The sequence below is a fragment of the Triticum urartu genome, chromosome 1A (genome assembly GCF_056163025.1).
Source record: "Triticum urartu cultivar PI428250 chromosome 1A, HENAU_Tu73, whole genome shotgun sequence".
Lineage (NCBI taxonomy): Eukaryota > Viridiplantae > Streptophyta > Magnoliopsida > Poales > Poaceae > Triticum > Triticum urartu.
In genome coordinates, this window is record NC_141873.1 from 272,941,469 (window position 1) to 272,962,911 (window position 21,443).

The following is a 21,443-nucleotide window of genomic DNA, read 5'->3' on the forward strand; positions in this document are numbered from 1 at the left end:
GGGATCGCACGTGATTCACTTGATGTATGTTTTGGTGATCAATTTGCGGGTTCCGCCCATGAACCTATGCATAGGGGTTGGCACACCCTTTCCGTCGTGATTCTCCAGTAGAAACTTTGGGGCACTCTTTGAGGTTCTATGTGTTGGTTGAATAGATGAGTCTGAGATTGTGTGATGCATATCATATAATCATACCCACGGATACTTGAAGTGACATTGGAGTATCTAGGTGACATTAGGGTTTTGGTTGATGTGTGTCTTAAGGTGTTATTCTAGTACGAACTCTAGGGCTGTTTGTGACACTTATAGAAATAACCCAACGGATTGATTGGAAAGAATAACTTTGAGGTGGTTTCGTACCCTACCATAATCTCTTCGTTTGTTCTCCGCTATTAGTGACTTTGGATTGACTCTTTGTTGCATGTTGAGGGATAGTTATATGATCCAATTATGTTATTATTGTTGAGGGAACTTGCACTAGAGAAAGTATGAACCCTAGGCCTTTTCAACGCATTGCAATACCGTTTACGCTCACTTTTATCATTAGTTACCTTGCTGTTTTTATAATTCCAGATTACAAATACCTTTATCTACTATCCATATACCACTTGTATCACACTCTCTTCGCCGAACTAGTGCACCTATACAATTTACCATTGTATTGGGTGTGTTGGGGACACAAGAGACTCTTTGTTATTTGGTTGCAGGGTTGCTTGAGAGAGACCATCTTCATCCTACGCCTCCTACGGATTGATAAACCTTAGGTCATCCACTTGAGGGAAATTTGCTACTGTCCTACAAACCTCTGCACTTGGAGTCCCAACAACGTCTACAAGAAGAAGGTTGTGTAGTAGACATCAAGCTCTTTTCTGGCGCCGTTGCCGGGGAGGTTAGCGCTCGAAGGTATATCTTTAGATCTTGCAATCGAGTCTTTTAGTTTCTTGTTTTATCACTAGTTTAGTTTATAAAAGAAAATTACAAAAAAAATGGAATTGAGTTTGTCTCATACTGTAGCGACCAGACCTCAAACGGTCCAATCTCTGTGCTCTGGTGTCATCCCTGGATCAGTAATGCTGACACCGCACAGTACTCGGAGGATTTATAATAGAGTAGCAATCACACACTTATTACATCGAGTGTCTCAATAGAGAACTTATTACAATAAATATGGCTTAAGGCCATCTAATAACGATAACAGCGGAAGGCTTGGAAGATAAGTGAGTCCATCAACTCCAACAGCATCACTGAGTATAGAACCACGACCTAAAACTCCTTAATCATTGTCTGAAAAGTCTGCAACATTAACGTTGCAGCCCGAAACGGGTCAGCACATGGAATATGCTGGCAATGTAACACATAGAGAGTAATGGAATGGAACAGCTATACTATATGCATATTTGGCTGGTAGAAAGCTCTATGGTTACAGTTTTGCGTAAAGCCAATTTTTCCCTACTGCAAAGGAATAAATTTATTTAACTATCATGGTAGTTGTTAAACATTGAGAATGGTTGACAGCATTCTCAATCCCAATTAAGCATCATCATTAACAAAACCCAACAAAATTAATTTAGAGTAACATGTTGAGATTCACATGATAATCCAGGTACTAGATACTCAAGATGTCCATAACCGGGGACACGGCTAATCATGATTAGTTTAATACAATCTGCAGAGGTTTGCGCACTTTTCCTCACAAGACTCGATCGCCTCCGTTTGGTTTCTCGCACTACATGGTGTTTGAGAAGACGGATGACCGAGACATAGTCTTTCAGAAGCGCTCGCACCTTACGATCAGGTAGACCGTACCACCTACATCCCCTACATATGCTAGTCTACCACTATAAGAGTTCTCACGACTTAGTAAACTATGCTAGAGCCCATAATAGCTTGTGGCTGCACACGGAAGTTTCTAGTATGAATAATCTCATGATCCCTTTGAGCCTGGGTGGCGGTCCAAAAGGAAACAGGCAAGTCCTGGATTACCCAGGTGCCTCAATCCACCCAGATGTGTGTTCAAGTTGCCACCTGAGATAAACCATTAATTAACAATCTCACATCTGTCATGGATATCACTCACCCAATCCACGTCTACTAGCATAGCATGGCACAATAAGCAAACATAGAAGTAACTCCCAAAGGTTTGATAATAAAACAGGTAATAGGTACTACCTCAACTACTTCCCATCCCACAATTTAATTAGATCCTAATCATGCAATGTTTGAGTATTGATCTAATGCAATAAAACTGGGTAGTAGAAAAGGTATGATCAAAGTGTTACTTGCCTTGCTGATGATCCGCGAAACCTAGAGATTCGAAGTAACAGGCGGCGCACTCCGGGTACTCTATCGCAAACAAACATACAAGCATACAATAAGTACTCATCTAATGCACAGGTAAAAGTCGAATAAGAGATCTAACCAGAAAATTCAACTTAAGAACTCCGGTTGGCAAAAAGAATCAAATCGAACGAAGCAACGAAAGTCAAACGGCGAAAGAAATCAACTTCGTTCTACCAATCTGGATCTAAGGCAATTTTTACAGTAGCAAAAACTTGTTTAAGTTGGTTAAACAGATAGAGGGTTTCGAGACGAAACTCCAGGCGCTTGAATCGCCTGATTCCGATAAACGAGCGAAAAGTTATACTAAAAAGAAAATCGGACCAGGAATCCCGATCAGAAAAATCACGGATTTAATCCGAGAAAAAAGAAAAACGACAAACGTTCCTTAAAACGAATGAACGACGAACGCTCGCTAATTAAATAAATCGGAAAAACCGATCTATTAAAAAAATTAAAAAACCGAAACTAAAAAAACCGATGAAAACCGACGGAAAAACCAAACGGTTTTTCAAAAAAAAATGAAAAAAAAACCGACACGGACTTCGAGGCGACCTCGGGTGGCGTGCGGCGGCGAGGCGGTGGCGGGCGGCAGCGGCGGGCGGCGGCTCGGGGCTGGGGCTAGGGTTTGGCTTCGGCTGGGCCTCCCCCCGGCTTATAAAGGCGACTAGGCCAGGAGTCCGGGTCGGACACGGCCCGTTAGGTCGGTTCGTTTTTTTAAAATAATTATGCGCAGAAGAAAAATAAAAAGAAATACTAAACGGACTCCAAAAATCCCGAAATAAATTTTCCCGGGCTTGTAAAATCAAGCCGCACAAGGTGAACATTTATTTGGGGCCTAAATGAAATTTTGAAAAATGCACATTTTTCCTAAATTCAAATAAAATAACGAAAAACTCCGAAATAAAATCTTATTTTATTTTATTATTAACTCCTCAATATTTCTTTATTTTGGGAAAGTCATTTTATTCCCTCTCTCATATTTTTGTAATAGAAATAATTGATGATAGAATAATATAATCAAATGATCCTATTCTCATAATTTGAGAAAACTCAAATATGAAAATAATGAATTCCCCAACTCTTTCCGTAGGTCCTTGAGTTGCGTAGAAATTTCTAGGATCAACCAAAATGCAAAATAAAATATGATATGCATTTATGATCTAATGTATAACATTCCAAATTGAAATTTTGGGATGTTACAAACCTACCCCCCTTAAGATGAATCTCGCCCTCGAGATTCGGGTTGGCTAGAAAATAGGTGAGGGTGGTCCTTGAGCAAATCTTCCTCTCGCTCCCAGGTGGCTTCGTCCTCCGTGTGGTGGCTCCACTCAACTTTGCAAAACTTGATAACCTTGCTGCGAGTGACTCGACTGGCAAACTCGAGAATCTTAACTGGTTTCTCCTCATAGGTCAAATTGTTATCCAACTGGATTGTTTCCAATGGCATTGTGTCTCTCAAGGGTATGTCAGCCATCTCCGCGTGGCACTTCTTCAACTGAGAAACGTGGAACACATCATGAACTCCTGACAATCCTTCGGGCAATTCCAACTTGTAGGCCACTTCTCCCATATGCTCCAAAACTCGATATGGTCCTACAAATCGTGGCGCTAACTTTCCTTTAACCCCAAAATGCTTTGTTCCCCGAAGTGGAGATACTCAAAGATAAGCTCTTTCTCCAACTTCGTAAACAGTCTCCTTGTGTTTAGAATCTGCATAACTTTTCTGTTTGGACTGAGCTACCTTGAGCCTATCGCGAATCAATTTCACCTTCTGTTCAGACTCTTTAATCAAATCAGGTCCAAACAACTGGTGGTCTCCAACTTCATCCCATGAAAACGGTGTCCTGCACCTCCTTCCGTACAAAGCTTCGAAAGGGGCCATCTTTAAACTGGTTTGGTAACTGTTGTTGTAAGAGAACTCTGCATATGGCAAATTGTCGTCCCAACTAGATCCATAATCTAGCGCACAAGCTCTCAGCATATCCTCCAAAATTTGATTGACTCTCTCGGTCTATCCATATGTCTGTGGATGAAAAGCTGTACTGAATTCTAGCCTGGTACCCAAAGTTTCGTGCAACTGCTTCCAGAACTTTGAGGTAAACTGGGTTCCTCTATCTGATACGATACTCCTCGGAACTCCATGCAGACATACGATCCTGGTCATGTATATCTTTGCCAACTTAGCACTAGTGTAAGTGGTCTTTACCGGGATGAAATGAGCTACTTTTGTCAATCGATCGACTACAACCCAAATCGAGTCATAGCCTGAACGAGTCCTGGGTAATCCCGTAATAAAATCCATGCCTAACTTATCCCACTTCCATTCGGGTATCGGCAATGGTTGTAACAATCCTGCTGGCTTCTGATGCTCTGCCTTTACTCTCTGACATACATCACAAACTGCTACATACTCCACAATATCCTTCTTCATTCCGGTCCACCAGAAAATATCCTTCAAATCCAAATACATCTTGGTATTTCCTGGGTGAATTGAATATGGTGAATCGTGTGCCTCTTGCAGTATCAACTTCCTGGTCTCCGGGTCATTGGGCACGAAAACACGGTCTTCAAACCATAGGGTATCGTGCTCATCCTCACGAAATCCCTTAGCCTTTCCTTTGCTAAGTTTCTCCTTTATAGAGGCAATCTCTTTGTCAGTCTTCTGAGCTTCTCTGATTCTATCCATTAAAGTTAACTGAATCTCCAATGCTGCTACATAGCCTCTCGGAACTATTTCCAAACATAGTTCACGAAGATTTTCTGCTAACTCCATTGGTATTTCTCCCGTCATTAATGTATTGACATGGCTCTTACGGCTTAATGCGTGAGCTACTACATTAGCCTTTCTGGGATGGTAATGCAATCTCATATCATAATCCTTGATGAGCTCCAACCATCTCCTTTGTCTGAGGTTTAACTCCTTCTATGTGAAAATGTATTTCAAACTCTTATGGTCCGTGTACACCTCACAATGGTTTCCAATGAGAAAATGTCTCCAAGTCTTCAGTGCATGCACTACGGCTGCTAACTCCAAATCATGCGTAGCATAATTCAACTCATGAGGTTTCAGTTGTCGTGAGGCATATGAAACAACTCTCCCTTCCTGCATAAGCACTGCTCCAAGTCCTCGACGTGAAGCATCGCAATACACCTCATAATTCCTGGTCTGGTCTGGCAAAATCAACACTGGTGAAGTAACCAAACGTTTCTTCAACTCCTGGAAACTAGACTCACATTCCTCCGTCCATATGAACTTGGTATCCTTCTTCAACAACTCCGTCATAGGCTTCGCAATTTTTAAGAAATTCTCAATAAATCTCCGGTAGTATCCTGCGAGTCCAAGAAAACTCCGGATCTCTCCAACTGTTGTTGGCGCTTCCCACTTGGTCACGGTATCAACTTTAGTGGGGTCAACTGCTATTCCTTCTCCGAATATAACGTGTCCGAGGAATCCTACTTCCTTCAACCAAAATTCACATTTACTAAACTTGGCATATAATTGATGTTCTCTGAGCTTTCCAAGAACCAAACGCAAATGTTCCTTATGTTCCTCTTCATTCTTTGAGTAAACCAGGATATCATCAATGAACACCACGACGAACTTATCTAAGAACTCCATAAACACTTTGTTCATCATGTTCATAAAATAGGCAGGTGCGTTAGTCAGACCAAATGACATAACGGTATACTCGTACAGCCCATACCTGGTGGTAAAAGCTGTCTTAGGAATATCCTGTTCTCGAATCTTCAACTGGTGGTATCCTGATCGCAGATCGATCTTGGAAAATACCTTAGCTCCTTGCAATCGATCAAACAGATCATTGATCATTGGTAGTGGGTACTTGTTCTTGATCGTTACTTCATTCAATCCTTGATAATCAACAACCATCCTTAACGATCCATCCTTCTTCTCCACTAGAGGTACTGGCGATCCCCAACTTGGGCGAATATATCCTTTATCCAGTAACTCCTTAATCTGTTTCTTAATTTCCACCAAATCCTTTGCAGGCATCCTGTATGGTCTCTTCGATATTGGCCCTGTGCCTGGCAATAGCTCAATCAAAAACTCAATATCTCTATCCGGTGGCATGCCTGGCAACTCCTCTAGAAATACATCAGGGGAATCCTTCACTACTGGTACTTCCTCCTGCACAACTCCTGTTAAGCAATTTACTTGAGTCCTCTTTGGCACATGTCGGGATACATACTTGATCCTTCTCCCTTCTGGTGTGGTAAGCAAAATTGACTTACTAGCACATTCAATATTCCCTTCATACTTTGATAACCAATCCATGCCTAATATCACATCCAATCCTTGGGATTCCAATACTATTAGGTCTGAGGGAAAAACATAGTTACCAATCCTTAATGGTAACCGATCACACCATCGACTAGCCATATATTCTGCTCCAGGCGAGGTTACTAACATGGGTGACCTAAGGGCTTGGGTTGACAGGTTATACTTATCCACAAATCCCCTTAAGATGTATGAATGCGATGCACCGGTATCAAAAAGAACGAGTGCAGTAAATGACTTAACCAAAAACTTACCTATTACTGCATCAGGCTGAGCTTCAACCTCCTCCACACTAACGTGGTTCACCTGTCCCCTGTTGAAAGGGTTTGCCTTCTTCCCAGAGCTTCCATTGCTATTTCCATTTTGTAATTCAGGACATTCATTGGCATAATGTCCGGTCTTCGAACGCTTAAAACAAGTGACTTGGCTCAGGTCTTTCTTGGCTGGGGTTGATGGGTTGGTGCGATTCTGGCCGTTGCTTCCTCCATTACCATTACCATTCCTGGTGCCATTGTGATTATGCGAGCTACCTCCTCCATGGGTATGCTGAAAATGTCCTCCCGGTCTAGGGGTAAAACGTGGCTTCTGCTGAGCTCCTGAATTGTACTTTCCTTGTGCATACTTCCTCTTGCGACTTTCAATTTGCTGCTGCTTGCCTTCAATCATAAGAGCACGGTCTACCAACTCCTGGTAGTTGTTGAAGGTTGCTACCATCAACTGCATGCTCAACTCATCATTCAATCCTTCCAGAAATTTCTCCTGCTTAGCTGCATCCGTAGCAACATCATTTGGGGCATAACGTGCTAACTTACTAAAGTCTTCCACATACTGGCCAACTGTCCTTCCTCCCTGGCGCAAGTTGCGAAACTCACGCTTCTTCATAGCCATAGCTCCTGCTGAAACATGGGCAATACGAAAAGCCTGCTGAAACTGGTCCCATGTGACAGTGTCGACAGGGAAAGTGGCTTTGAAATTCTCCCACCATGATGGTGCGGGTCCTTCAAGCTGATGTGCGGCAAAGTTCACCTTCTCCGCATCTGTGCATCCTGCTGTGGTCAACTCTCTAGCTGTCTTGCCGAGCCAATCATCTGCTACTATTGGCTCGGTGCTACTGGAAAACACTGGCGGGTTCAGCCTAAGAAAACGGGCTAAGTGATCAACAGGTGGTGGTGGTGGTGGTGGGTTGTTGTTGTTGTTCCCCTGATTCTGCTGCTGGATCAACTGGGTGAGCTCCGGTGGGAAGGTAAATCCGGGGTCACGTCTTGGAGGCATCTGAGGGTTTAGAAAAGATGAGATGTAAGAATAGAGGGGGTCTAAAGAGAAAACACTACCCATATGCACATGAGGCAAAAGCAAACAATTCACTCATTCAATCAAACAAGGGCATACAATCGATCTAACTATCGCAAAAGTGCTCGGACTACTATATTTACATGGTGGACTACTACTACTGATGAGGTGGTCTACTAGAAATATTCTTCGGTTGCAGACTCCATGATATCTGCTCCGGCTTCATCAACATAGTTATCATCGCTATCATCTAGATCCGAGTCGGTGTCGTCGATGATGATGTAGTCTTCCGGGCGAATCTCCTTGGGTTCTTCGTCTTCATCTACTGGTGTAGGGCCTCCCATAAATATCCCGATCTTCTTGATCAGTTCGTCATTCTTCTCCACCAATACTTCAATTTCTTCTTCATAATCTTCACGTGTAGCCTTGAGTTCTTCCTCCAGTTCCTTGATTCTTGTCTTAGCCTTCTTCAGATCTATCATGTCGGCGCACATCTGGTTCTCCTGTCGTCGAATGTGCTGGTTTAATTCCTGGATAAAAGCTGCAATTGATCTATCCTTTCTGGTGCTGATCATCTCCCACTGTTCATCTCGGCGCCCACAAATCTGGTAGATAGTATCATTGAGATCATTGCGGTAGACTTCTCCAATGCGTCGCATGGCGATGTGAGCTGCCATGCTCTTTCCTAGACTCCAAGTTGGTGCATCAAAAGAAAACTCTATGGGCTCAGTGACTGGCATGAACGTCCTTCCTGGAACTTGAACTTGAATTATCCAGCGCTCTTCTTTAGGTAATGTGGCGTTGTAGATTCCGGTGAAGCTTGATACTCCTATGTTCAGGTATCTAGTGACTTCCTTCAAGTGACGTCCAAAGGGTGTATCGTCATCCGGTTGCGTGAACTTGTTCTTTGCATCCGCCATCCTAAAGAGTAGAAAAGATGAGAGGTCAGAAAAGAAGAGAATGAATAGTGATCTAGGTCTTTAGCTTAGTGGTCGTGTCCTACAGCCAGCGTGTGCTCTGATACCATCTCTGTAGCGACCAGACCTCAAACGGTCCAATCTCTGTGCTCCGGTGTCATCCCTGGATCAGTAATGCTGACACCACACAGTACTCGGAGGATTTATAACAGAGTAGCAATCACACACTTATTACATCGAGTGTCTCAATAGAGAACTTATTACAATAAATATGGCTTAAGGCCATCTAATAATGATAACAGCGGAAGGCTTGGAAGATAAGTGAGTCCATCAACTCCAACGGCATCACTGAGTATAGAACCACGACCTAAAACTCCTTAATCATTATCTGAAAAGTCTGCAACATTAACGTCGCAGCCCGAAACGGGTCAGCACATGGAATATGCTGGCAATGTAACACATAGAGAGTAATGGAATGGAACAGCTATACTATATGCATATTTGGCTGGTAGAAAGCTCTATGGTTACAGTTTTGCGTAAAGCCAATTTTTCCCTACTGCAAAGGAATAAATTTATTTAACTATCATGGTAGTTGTTAAACATTGAGAATGGTTGACAGCATTCTCAATCCCAATTAAGCATCATCATTAACAAAACCCAACAAAATTAATTTAGAGTAACATGTTGAGATTCACATGATAATCTAGGTACTAGATACTCAAGATGTCCATAACCGGGGACACGGCTAATCATGATTAGTTTAATACACTCTGCAGAGGTTTGCGCACTTTTCCCCACAAGACTCGATTGCCTCCGTTTGGTTTCTCGCACTACATGGTGTTTGAGAAGACGGATGACCGAGACATTGTCTTTCAGAAGCGCTCGCACCTTACGATTGGGTAGACCGTACCACCTACATCCCCTACATCTGCTAGTCTACCACTGTAAGAGTTCACACGACTTAGTCAACTATGCTAGATCCCATAATAGCTTGTGGCTGCACACGGAAGTTTCTAGTATGAATAATCTCATGATCCCTTTGAGCCTGGGTGGCGGTCCAAAAGAAAACAGGCAAGTCCTGGATTACCCAGGTGCCTCAATCCACCCAGATGTGTGTTCAAGTTGCCACCTTAGATAAACCATTAATTAACAATCTCACATCTGTCATGGATATCACTCACCCAATCCACGTCTACTAGCATATCATGGCACAATAAGCAAACGTAGAAGTAACTCCCAAAGGTTTGATAATAAAACAGGTAATAGGTACTACCTCAACTACTTCCCATCCCACAATTTAATTAGATCATAATCATGCAATGTTTGAGGATTGATCTAATGCAATAAAACTGGGTAGTAGAAAAGGTATGATCAAAGTGTTACTTGCCTTGCTGATGATCCGCGAAACCTAGAGATTCGAAGTAACAGGCGGCGCACTCCGGGTACTCTATCGCAAACAAACAAATAAGAATACAATAAGTACTCATCTAATGCACAGGTAAAAGTCAAATAAGAGATCTAACCAGAAAATTCAACTTAAGAACTCCGGTTGGCAAAAAGAATCAAATCGAACGAAGCAACGAAAGTCAAACGGCGAAAGAAATCAACTTCGTTCTACCAATCTGGATCTAAGGCAATTTTTATAGTAGCAAAAACTTGTTTAAGTTGGTTAAACGGATAGAGGGTTTCGAGACGAAACTCCAGGCGCTTGAATCGCCTGATTCCGATAAACGAGCGAAAAGTTATACTAAAAAGAAAATCGGATCAGGAATCGCGATCAGAAAAATCGCGGATTTAATCCGAGAAAAAAGAAAAACGATGAATGTTCGTTAAAATGAACGAACGGACGAACGCTCGCTAATTAAATAAATCGGAAAAACTGATCTATTAAAAAAACCGAAACTAAAAAAAACCGACGGAAAAACCGAACGGTTTTTCGAAAAAAAAAACCGGCGCAGACTTCGAGGTGACCTCGGGCGGTGTGCGGTGGCGAGGCGGCGGCGGGCGGCGGCGGCGCGTGCGGGCGGCGACTCGGGGCTGGGGCTAGGGTTTGGCTTCGGCTGGGCCTCCCCCCCGGCTTATAAAGGCGACCGGGCCAGGAGTCCGGGTCGGACACGGCCCGTTAGGTCGGTTCGTTTTTTTAAATAATTACGCGCAAAAGAAAAATAAAAATAAATACTAAACGGACTCCAAAAATCCCGAAATAAATTTTCCCGGGCTTCTAAAATCAAGCCGCACAAGGTGAACATTTATTTGGGCCTAAATGAAATTTTGAAAAAACGCACATTTTTCCTAAATTCAAATAAAATAACGAAAAACTCCGAAATAAAATCTTATTTGATTTTATTATTAACTCCTCAATATTTCTTTATTTTGGGAAAGTCATTTTATTCCCTCTCTCATATTTTTGTAATAGAAATAATTGATGATAAAATAATATAATCAAATGATCCTATTCTCATAATTTGAGAAAACTCAAATATGAAAATAATGAATTCCCCAACTCTCTCCGTGGGTCCTTGAGTTGCGTAGAAATTTCTAGGATCAACCAAAATGCAAAATAAAATATGATATGCATTTATGATCTAATGTATAATATTCCAAATTGAAAATTTGGGATGTTACACATACTCTTCACCTTTTTAATATCTTTCGTGAGTATGATGGAAAGGATAATTGTGCTCAAGTGCTAGAAGAAGAAATCTATAAAATGTTTGGCACTAAATATTTGAATGATGAGCATGATTGCAATGTTGTTAGTACAAATTATTTGAACATCCATGATACTAATGATGATTGCACTAGTTATGATGAAAATGTCTCCTATAAACATGTCAATTTGTGTGGAGTACATTGGGTTTGTAAGTACACACCAAATAGGGAAGATAGATATTGCAAGAGGCAAAAGTACTTATAAACTAAATTGTTGCAAGAAAGGCTAGATGAATGTGCTGAAAATTTAAATTATCTTGGCCATACTTGTGAGCTTTGCAATGAACATGATCATTTCAGTATCCAATGCAAATTGTTTCATGATCGTATCATGTCCAAAAATTGTGATGACTTGATTTCCCTTGCACATCATAACGAACTTAGTTTGCTCTTGGGTTATGAAGAAATGAAACGTATAACTAAGGATATTCCAAAATTTTCCCTTGATAGAGTTCTTCATTTTGATCTAGAGGAAATTTATATGTATTGTGCGGTGAATTGTATTGAAAATCCTTATATTGCCAACTACATAAAGAAAAGAAAAGAAATAGAAGATGAAGAGAATACTAATGAAAGGGAAGAGACTTCCCAATATCCTCCTATTATTTCTTACGATGAATCAGGTAACGAGGAGGAGCCTCCTATTCAACGAATCTCATTAATAAGGAGCTCCAAAAAGAGGATTGAACCCACACATGATGTGGTGAAGAAGAAGAAAAGAAAAAGGAAGAGAGGTAAAAAGATATCTCTCCCAAATAGTGTTGCTCCTATTACTATTGTGTCTCATGAAAATATAATTGTAGAAGATAATGATACTTCTTATGATCTTGAAAATCTTTTTGGCACTTGCTTGGAAGAATATGATAATTGCTATACTATTGGTGCTATCCATACTATTAATGATGAGAGTGATTATGCTTATGATATGAAAAGGCCCAAGCTTGGGGATGCTATGTTTGATGAAGATGATGTTTTTGAGAATATATTTGCTGCAACTAATGTTTGTCCTAAGCTTGGGGATGCTACGTTTAATGAAGATGATATTTTTAGTCTCCCAAGTTTTGATATGCAAATTTATAATGATGATAGCATGCCTCCTACTTATGATGATTATTGTGATGATACTTATGCTATAAAAAGTAGTGATTATATTTATAAAACTTGTCATGATTATGATTATCCCTTCTCTGAACATTACTCTTTCAATGTGGAAACAATTTATAGTATTTGAGTCTCTTATTATACTCCCACTATTCCGATTGAGAATTTTTTTGCTTATGTGGAGAGTAGTAAATTTTCTATGCTTGTAGATCATGAAAAGAATGATTTAGGTGCTGGTTATATTGTTGAATTCATTCATGATGCTACTGAAAATTATTATGAGGAAGGAATATATGCTTGTAGGAATTACAATAATATCAAGTTTCCTCTCTATGTGCTTAAAATCTTGAAGTTATGCTTGTTTTACCTTCCTATGCAAGTTGATTCTTGCTCTCATAAGTTGTTTGCTCACAAAATCCCTATGCATAGGAAGTATGTTAGACTTAAATGTGCTAGTCATATTCTTCATGATGCTCTTTTTATGTTACCATTCTTATCCTTCATGTGAGCATCATTGAAATCATCATGCCTAGCTAGGGGCGTTAAACGATAACGCTTGTTGGGAGGCAACCCAATTTTATTTTTATTACTTGATTTTTGTTCCTGTTTAGTAATAAATAATTCATCTAGGCTCTGTTTAGATGTGGTTTTATGCTTTTAATTAGTGTTTGTGCCTAGTAGAACCTTTGGGAAGACTTGGGGAAAGTCTTGTTGATCATGCTGTAAAAAACAGGAACTTTAGCGCTCACGAGAATTGCTGCCATTTTTATTTGGAGAGTGATATTTAGTTAATTATTTTTGCAGATGATTAGTAGATAAATTCCTCAGGTCTAGCAATTTATTTGAGAATTTTATGAGTTCCATAAGTATACGTTTGATCCAGATTACTACAGACTGTTCTGTTTTTGACAGATTCTGTTTTCGATGTGTTGTTTGCTTATTTTGATGAATCTGTGAGTAGTATCGGAGGTATGAACCATAGATAAGTTGGAATACAGTAGATATTACACCAATATGAATTTAGAATGAGTTCACAACAGTACCTAAGTGGTGATTTATTTTCTTATACTAACGGAGCTTACGAGTTTTCTGTTAAGTTTTGTGTTGTGAAGTTTTCAAGTTTTTGGTAAAGATTCAATGGACTATGGACTAAGGAGTGGCAAGAGCCTAAGCTTGGGGATGCCCAAGGCACCCCAAGGTAATATTCAAGGACAACCAAGAGCCTAAGCTTGAGGATGCCCCGGAAGGCATCCCCTCTTTCGTCTTCGTTCATCGGTAACTTTACTTGGAGCTATATTTTTATTCGCCACATGATATGTGTTTTGCTTGGAGCGTCATTTTATTTTATTTAGTTTTGCTTGCTATTTGAATAAAATAACAAGATCTGAAATTCTTAAATGGTAGAGAGTCTTCACATAGTCGCATAATTATTAGACTACTCATTGAGCTTCACTTATATCTTTTGGAGTAGTTTGTCATTGTTCTAGTGCTTCACTTATATCTTTTTAGAGAACGGTGGTAGTTTTATTTTGAAGAAATAGATGAACTCTAATGCTTCACTTATATTATTTTGAGAGTCCTAAACAACATGGTAATTTTCTTTGGTTATGAATTTAGTCCTAATATGATAGGCATCCAAGTGGGATATAATAAAAACTTTCATATAAAGTGCATTGAATACTAAGAGAAGTTTGATACTTGATGATTGTTTTGAGATATGAAGATGGTGATATTAGAGTCATGCTAGTTGAGTAGTTGTGAATTTGAGAAATGCTTGTGTTCAAGTTTGTGATTCCCGTAGCATGCACGTATGGTGAACCATTATGTTAAGAAGTCGGAGCATGATGTATTTATTGATTGTCCTCCTTATGAGTGGCGGTCGGGGACGAGCGATGGTCTTTTCCTACCAATATATCCCCCTAGGAGCATGCGCGTAGTACTTTGTTTCGATAACTAATAGATTTTTGCAATAAGTATGTGAGTTCTTTATGACTAATGTTGAGTCCATGGATCATACGCACTCTCACCCTTCCACCATTGCTAGCCTCTCTAATACCGCGCACCTTTCGCCGGTATCATACACCCACCATATACCTTCCTCAAAACAGCCACCATACCTACCTATCATGGCATTTCCATAGCCATTCCGAGATATATTGCCATGCAACTTTCCACCGTTCCGTTTATTATGACACGCTTCACCATTGTCATATTGCTTTGCATGATCATGTGGTTGACATCGTATTTGTGGCAAAGCCACCGTTCATAATTCTTTCATACATGTCACTCATGAGTCATTGCACATCCCGGTACACCACCGGAGGCATTCATATAGAGTCATATCTTGTTCTAAGTATCGAGTTGTAATTCTTGAGTTGTAAGTAAATAAAAGTGTGATGATCATCATTATTAGAGCATTGTCCCAGTGAGGAAAGGATGATGGAGACTATGATTCCCTCATAACTCGGGATGAGACTCCAGACGAAAATAAATAAATAAAAGAGGCCAAAGAAGCCCAAATAAAAAAAAAGAAAAAAAGAGGCCATAAAAAAGAGAGAAGGCCCAAATAAAAAATGAGAGAAAAAGAGAGAAGGGGCAATGCTACTATCCTTTTACCACACTTGTGCTTCAAAGTAGCACCATGATCTTCATGATAGAGAGTCTCCTATGTTGTCACTTTCATATACTAGTGGGAATCTTTCATTATAGAACTTGGCTTGTATATTCCAATGACGGGCTTCCTCAAAATGCCCTAGGTATTTGTGAGCAAGCAAGTTGGATGCACACCCACTTAGTTTCTTGTTGAGCTTTCATACACTTATAGCTCTAGTGCATCCGTTGCATGGCAATTCCTACTCACTCACATTGATATCTATTGATGGGCATCTCCATAGCCCGTTGATATGCCTAGTTGATGTGAGACTATCTTCTCCCTTTTTGTCTTCTCCACAACCACCCTTCTATTCCACCTATAGTGCTATATCCATGGCTCACGCTCATGTATTGCGTGAAAATTGAAAAAGTTTGAGAACATCAAAAGTATGAAACAATTGCTTGGCTTGTCCTCGGGGTTGTGCATGATTTAAATACTTTGTGTGGTGAAGATGGAGCATAGCCAAACTATATGATTTTGTAGGGATAGCTTTCTTTAGCCATGTTATTTTGAGAAGACATGATTGCTTAGTTAGTATGCTTGAAGTATTATTATTTTTACGTCAATATTAAACGTTTTGTCTTGAATCTTATGGATCTGAATATTCTTGCCACAATAAAGAAAAATAACTTAGAGAAATATGTTAGGTAGCATTCCACATCAAAAATTCTATTTTTATCATTTACCTACTCGAGGACGAGCAGGAATTAAGCTTGGGGATGCTGATACGTCTCCAACGTATCTATAATTTTTGATTGCTCCATGCTATATTATCTACTGTTTTGGATGTTTATGGGCTTTATTATACACTTTTATATTATTTTTGGGACTAACCTATTAACCCAGAGCCCAGTGCCAGTTTCTGTTTTTCCCTTGTTTTAGAGTATCGCAGAAAAGGAAAATCAAACGGAGTCCAATTGACCTGAAACTTCACTGAACTTATTTTTGGAAGGAAAGCAACCCGGGAGACTTGGAGTCCACGTCAAGGAAGCTTCGAGGAGGCCACGAGGTAGGGGGCACGCCCACCCCCCTAGGCGCGCCCTCCACCCTCGTGGGCCCCTCGTGGCTCCCCTGACGTACTTCTTCCGCCTATATATCTCCATATACCCTAAAAACATCCGAGAGCACAATAGATCGGGAGTTCCGCCGCCAGAAGCCTCCGTAGCCACCGAAAGCCAATCTAGACTCGTTCCAGCACCCTGTCGGAGGGGGCAATCCCTCTCCGGTGGCCATCTTCATCATCCCGGTGCTCTCCATGACGAGGAGGGAGTAGTTCTCCCTCGGGGCTGAGGGTATGTACCAGTAGCTATGTGTTTGATCTCTCTCTCTCTCTCGTGTTCTTGAGGTTATGCGATCTTGATGTATCGTGAGCTTTGCTAATATATTTGGATCCTATGATGTTTCTTCCCCCCTCTACTCTCTTGTATTGGATTGAGTTGTCCCTTTGAAGTTATCTTGTCGGATTGAGTCTTTAAAGATTTGAGAACACTTGATGTATGTCTTGCCGTGCGTATCTGTGGTGATAATGGGATATCACTGTGACGCCCGGATATTTAAGCTACAGTAATACCGTGTTAATGATGCCACATCACCACAATTACTGTTGTTAATCCCGCGTTAGTTCAAACCGATTCAAATTCAAATTTGAGTTAATGGCAAACATCAAAAGTTTTCAAACATTATAACTAAAATGTTCGGTTTGCGGCAAATAATCCATACATTAATTTGGTGAAGAAACCACATTTTATAAAATAATTAAATGCTCCAAGATAAGTAAAACAATAGCTGAAACAATTATTTAAACATCTCTTAAATGATAAAATTATTGAAAACCACTTTTTTATAACTACAAAAATAATTGAGGGAGTGTTATAACTACTATTACTAATTTAGGTGCTAACTATATGATTTAAGAAAACTAAAACAATTTGAAAGATTAAATAAACAGAAAAGAAATTGAAAAAGAAAAGGAAAAGACAAAAAATAACTCACGACCCAACTGGGCCACGGCCCAGCTGGCCGCACACCCAGCCGGCCTAGCGGCCCAGCTCCCCCTCCCGAGTCATCTTCATCCACTGTGCGTGCGACCGAGCGTCCGCGCCCGCGGTCGCCGCCCGACCAGCTCGCCGTCCATGTCGCTGCAGCTGCGCGGGCGGATAAGGGCGCCGTCCGCCCCTGGCTAACCCTAGCCTCAGATCCACTTCCCCCTCCCCCCATCGCTCTCCCCCTGTCGCCCCGGTTCCGCTTCTCCCCTCTCACCCGAGTGCCATCGCCGGCGTCCACTCGCGCCCTCGTGGCCACCGAGCTCCCCGGCGCCCGAGCTACTGTCTAGGAGGGCCGCCATCATCTCCTCCATCGCCTGAGCCACTGGTTGGAGCCGGCGAGCCGCCTCGACGCCATCTGCCTCGATCCCCTTCATCGGACGCCGCCGCTACCTCGCCGTCGATCCCCTCGACTCCGGCACCCCTGGCTCGCCTGAGCCCCCTGCCGGCCCTCTGTGAGCCCCCACATCCTCCCCTCTTCCCTTGAGATATGGCTCCCCCACTAGCTACCACCGCTACCGCGTCCGAGAACTCGTCGCCACCGTTTGACTCTCCGCCGTGGCCACAGCTCACAGGACTCGCGACCGAGCTTTGCCTCGTGTTCCTGAGCCCCCCAAGAACCATCTGATGCCCTTGGGTCGCCTCGCCATACGTTGCGACCCTGAAACCGAGCTCACCAAGCTCCGGCCATCGCCTTTGCCCGTCGCCGGCTTCGCTTGGGACCTCCCTCGCTCCCACCCCTAGCACCGTTGGACGCGGGACTTCAAGCACGTTCGAACGCGACCAGCGACGCCCGTTTTGGTGGCCTGTAGCCGACTTCCGATAACATCCCGTGCGTCGCCACCGTGTTTTCGTCGTCGGCGGCTAAACGCCGGTGCCGCTGACGTGTCCGCTTAACCCAGCCGCTAATGATGTCCAGTGCCACTGACTGCTGGGACCCGCCTCCTAATTAACCACAACTTAATTAAACTGGCCAATTAACTAACCTAATTACTCCTTGACATGTGGGGACTCCCCTGTATTTAGCCCTGGGTTAAATTTAACCACTGATTAAAATGGTTGAGACAGTGACAGGTGGGACCACTCCACTGTTCTAGTGGATAGGGCTGACTTGTCAGCGGCTGACTCAGCTGACCAGACCCACCAGTCAGCCTCTCTGTTGCATTTACTGGGTACACTTCTGTGTACCCATAGTAATTAAATATTAATTTATTTTCGAATTAAATTAAATCCAAAAATTAGTAGTTCAAATAAAGGTTTGAAAATTAATGTAAAATAAACGGTAGCTCGGATGGAAAAACTTTGTATATGAAAGTTGCTCAGAACGACGAGACGAATCCGGATACGCAACCCGTTCGTCCGCCACATATCCCTAGCATAGCGAACACGCAACTTTCCCCTCCGGTTCATCTGTCCGAAAACACGAAACACCGGGAATACTTTCTCGGATATCCCCTCCCCTTCGCCGGTAGCACCTAGTACTGCATTAGGTCACCTCTAGCACCACATATTGCCATGTTATGCTTTGTGACGCTTTGATTGCTCTATTATTTATTGTGTTCCCCTCCGTTACTTCTTTCCGGTAAACCCCGAGACTGCTGTCGGTACCCCTGTGATCGACTACATCGACGACGAACCCTTCTTGCCAGAGCAACCAGGCAAGCCCCCCCTTGATCACCAGATATCGCCTACTCTTCTCTATACTGCTTGCATTAGAGTAGTGTAGCATGTTACTGCTTTCCGTTAATCCTATCCTGATGCATAGCCTGTCATTGTTGCTACAACTGTTGATACCTTACCTGCAATACTACATGCTTAGTATAGGTTGCTAGTACTTCATTAGTGGCCCTACATTCTAGTCCGTCTGCCATGCTATACTATCGGGCCGTGATCACTCGGGAGGTAATCACGGGTATATACATACATATATACATACTATACTTGTTATGACTAAAGTCAGGTCGGCTCGTTGAGTACCCGCAAGTGATTCCGATGAGGGGGCTGAAAGGACAGGTGGCTCCATCCCGGTAGAGGTGGGCCTGGGTTCCCGACGGCCCCCGACTATTACTTTGTGGCAAAGCGACAGGGCAGGCGGAGACCCCCTAGGTGAGAGGTGGGCCTGGCCCTGGTCGGCATTCGTGGTTACTTCAAATTAACACGCTTAACGAGATCTGTGTATTTGATTTGAGTCTGGCTACTGGCCTATATGCACTAACCAACTACGCGGGAAAAATTATGGGCATTCGACGTCGTGGTATCAGCCGAAGCGTTCGTGACGTCGGCGACTGAGCGGCGTGCGCCGGGTTGGACTGGAACGCCTGCTCTTGTATAAGGGAGGCTAGGTCTGCTCACCGGCCGTGTACGCAACGTGCAGGTGTGCAATGGGCGATGGGCCCAGGCCCTTGTGCCATAGGATTTAGACCGGCGTGCTGACCTCTCTGTTGTGCCTAGGTAGGGCTGCAACGTGTTGATCTTCCGAGGCCGGGCATGACCCAGGAAAGTGTGTTCGGACAAAGGGGATCGAGCGTGTTGGGAAATGTGGTGCACCCCTGCAGGGAAGTTAATCTATTCGAATAGCCATGATCTTTGGTAACAGGATGCCTTGGAGTTGTACCTTGACCTTATGACAACTAGAACCGGATACTTAATAAAACACACCCTTCCAAGTGCCAGATACAACCGGTGATCGCCCTCTCACCGGGCGGCGAGGGGAGGATCATCGGTTAGGATTTTGCTATGCGATGTTACTTGGTGAACTTACCATCTGCTCTCTTCTACATGCTGCAAGATGGAGGTTACCAGAAGCGTAGTCTTCGACATGGCTAGCTATCCCCCTCTTTTTCCGGCATTCTGCAGTTCAGTCCACATATGATACCCCTTTTCCATTTGATACCAATGCATACATATGTAGTGTATCTCCTTGCTTGCGAGTACTTTGGATGAGTACTCACGGTTGCTGTGCCCCCTCTTTTCCCCTTTCTATCCCCGATTGTTGCAACCAGATGATGGAGCCCAGGAGCCAGACGCCACCGTCAACGACGACTCCTACTACGCTGGAGGTGCCGACTACTATGTGCAGCCCGCTGACGACGACCAGGAGTAGTTTAGGAGGATCCCAGGCAGGAGGCCTGCGCCTCTTTCGATCTGTATCCCAGTTTGTGCTAGCCTTCTTAAGGCAAACTTGTTTACCTTATATCTGTACTCAGATATTGTTGTTTTCGCTGACTCGTCTATGATCAAGCTCTTGTATTCGAGCCCTCGAGGCTCCTAGCTTGTAATATGATGCTTGTATGACTTATTTTATTTGTAGAGTTGTGTTGTGATATCTTCCCATGAGTCCCTGATCTTGATCGTACACGTTTGCGTGTATGATTAGTGTACGGTCAAATCGGGGGCGTCACAAGTTGGTATCAGAGCCGACTGCCTATAGGAATCCCCCTTCCAAACTCCTTGGCCGAAGTTGAGTCTAGTCACCGAAAAACTTTTACTAACATGGTTGTGTGGCTTGTGGTCCCACATCGCCATTGGGTGGTATTAGGATCTTTTACTCCTCGTCTATACTCTGGGACTCTGATCTCTCTTCTACTTGGGTTAAATGATTTTTACTAACTCTGACTCTAGGTTCTCGTAACTACTTCCTCCCGGAGAGCCCCTCACTCCATATGATTGCTTAGTGCCGCAGAAGATTCCGAAGATACTCTTTGATGTTCTCTCGAGGCCTTGTGCCCATCACTTTTGCAATTCATGAAGGAAATATGCCCTAGAGGCAATAATAAAGTTATTATTTATTTCCTTATATCATGATAAATGTTTATTATTCATGCTAGAATTGTATTAACCGGAAACATAATACATGTGTGAATACATAGACAAACAGAGTGTCACTACTATGCCTCTACTTGACTAGCTCGTTGATCAAAGATGGTTATGTTTCCTAACCATGAACAAAGAGTTGTTATTTGATTAACGGGATCACATCATTAGGTGAATGATCTGATTGACATGACCCATTCCATTAGCTTAGCACCCGATCGTTTAGTATGTTGCTATTGCTTTCTTCATGACTTATACATGTTCCTATGACTATGAGA

General features: G+C 42.5%; 1 long non-coding RNA gene across 1 annotated transcript; it reads left to right on the forward strand.

Moving 5' to 3' along the window:
* Nucleotides 1-17,376: 17,376 nt before the first annotated feature.
* Nucleotides 17,377-20,650, forward strand: LOC147990841 (uncharacterized). Its single transcript, XR_015601334.1, has 3 exons — nt 17,377-17,807; nt 18,947-19,010; nt 20,355-20,650. It is a non-coding gene; the product is annotated as an uncharacterized LOC147990841 (long non-coding RNA).
* Nucleotides 20,651-21,443: the final 793 nt, after the last annotated feature.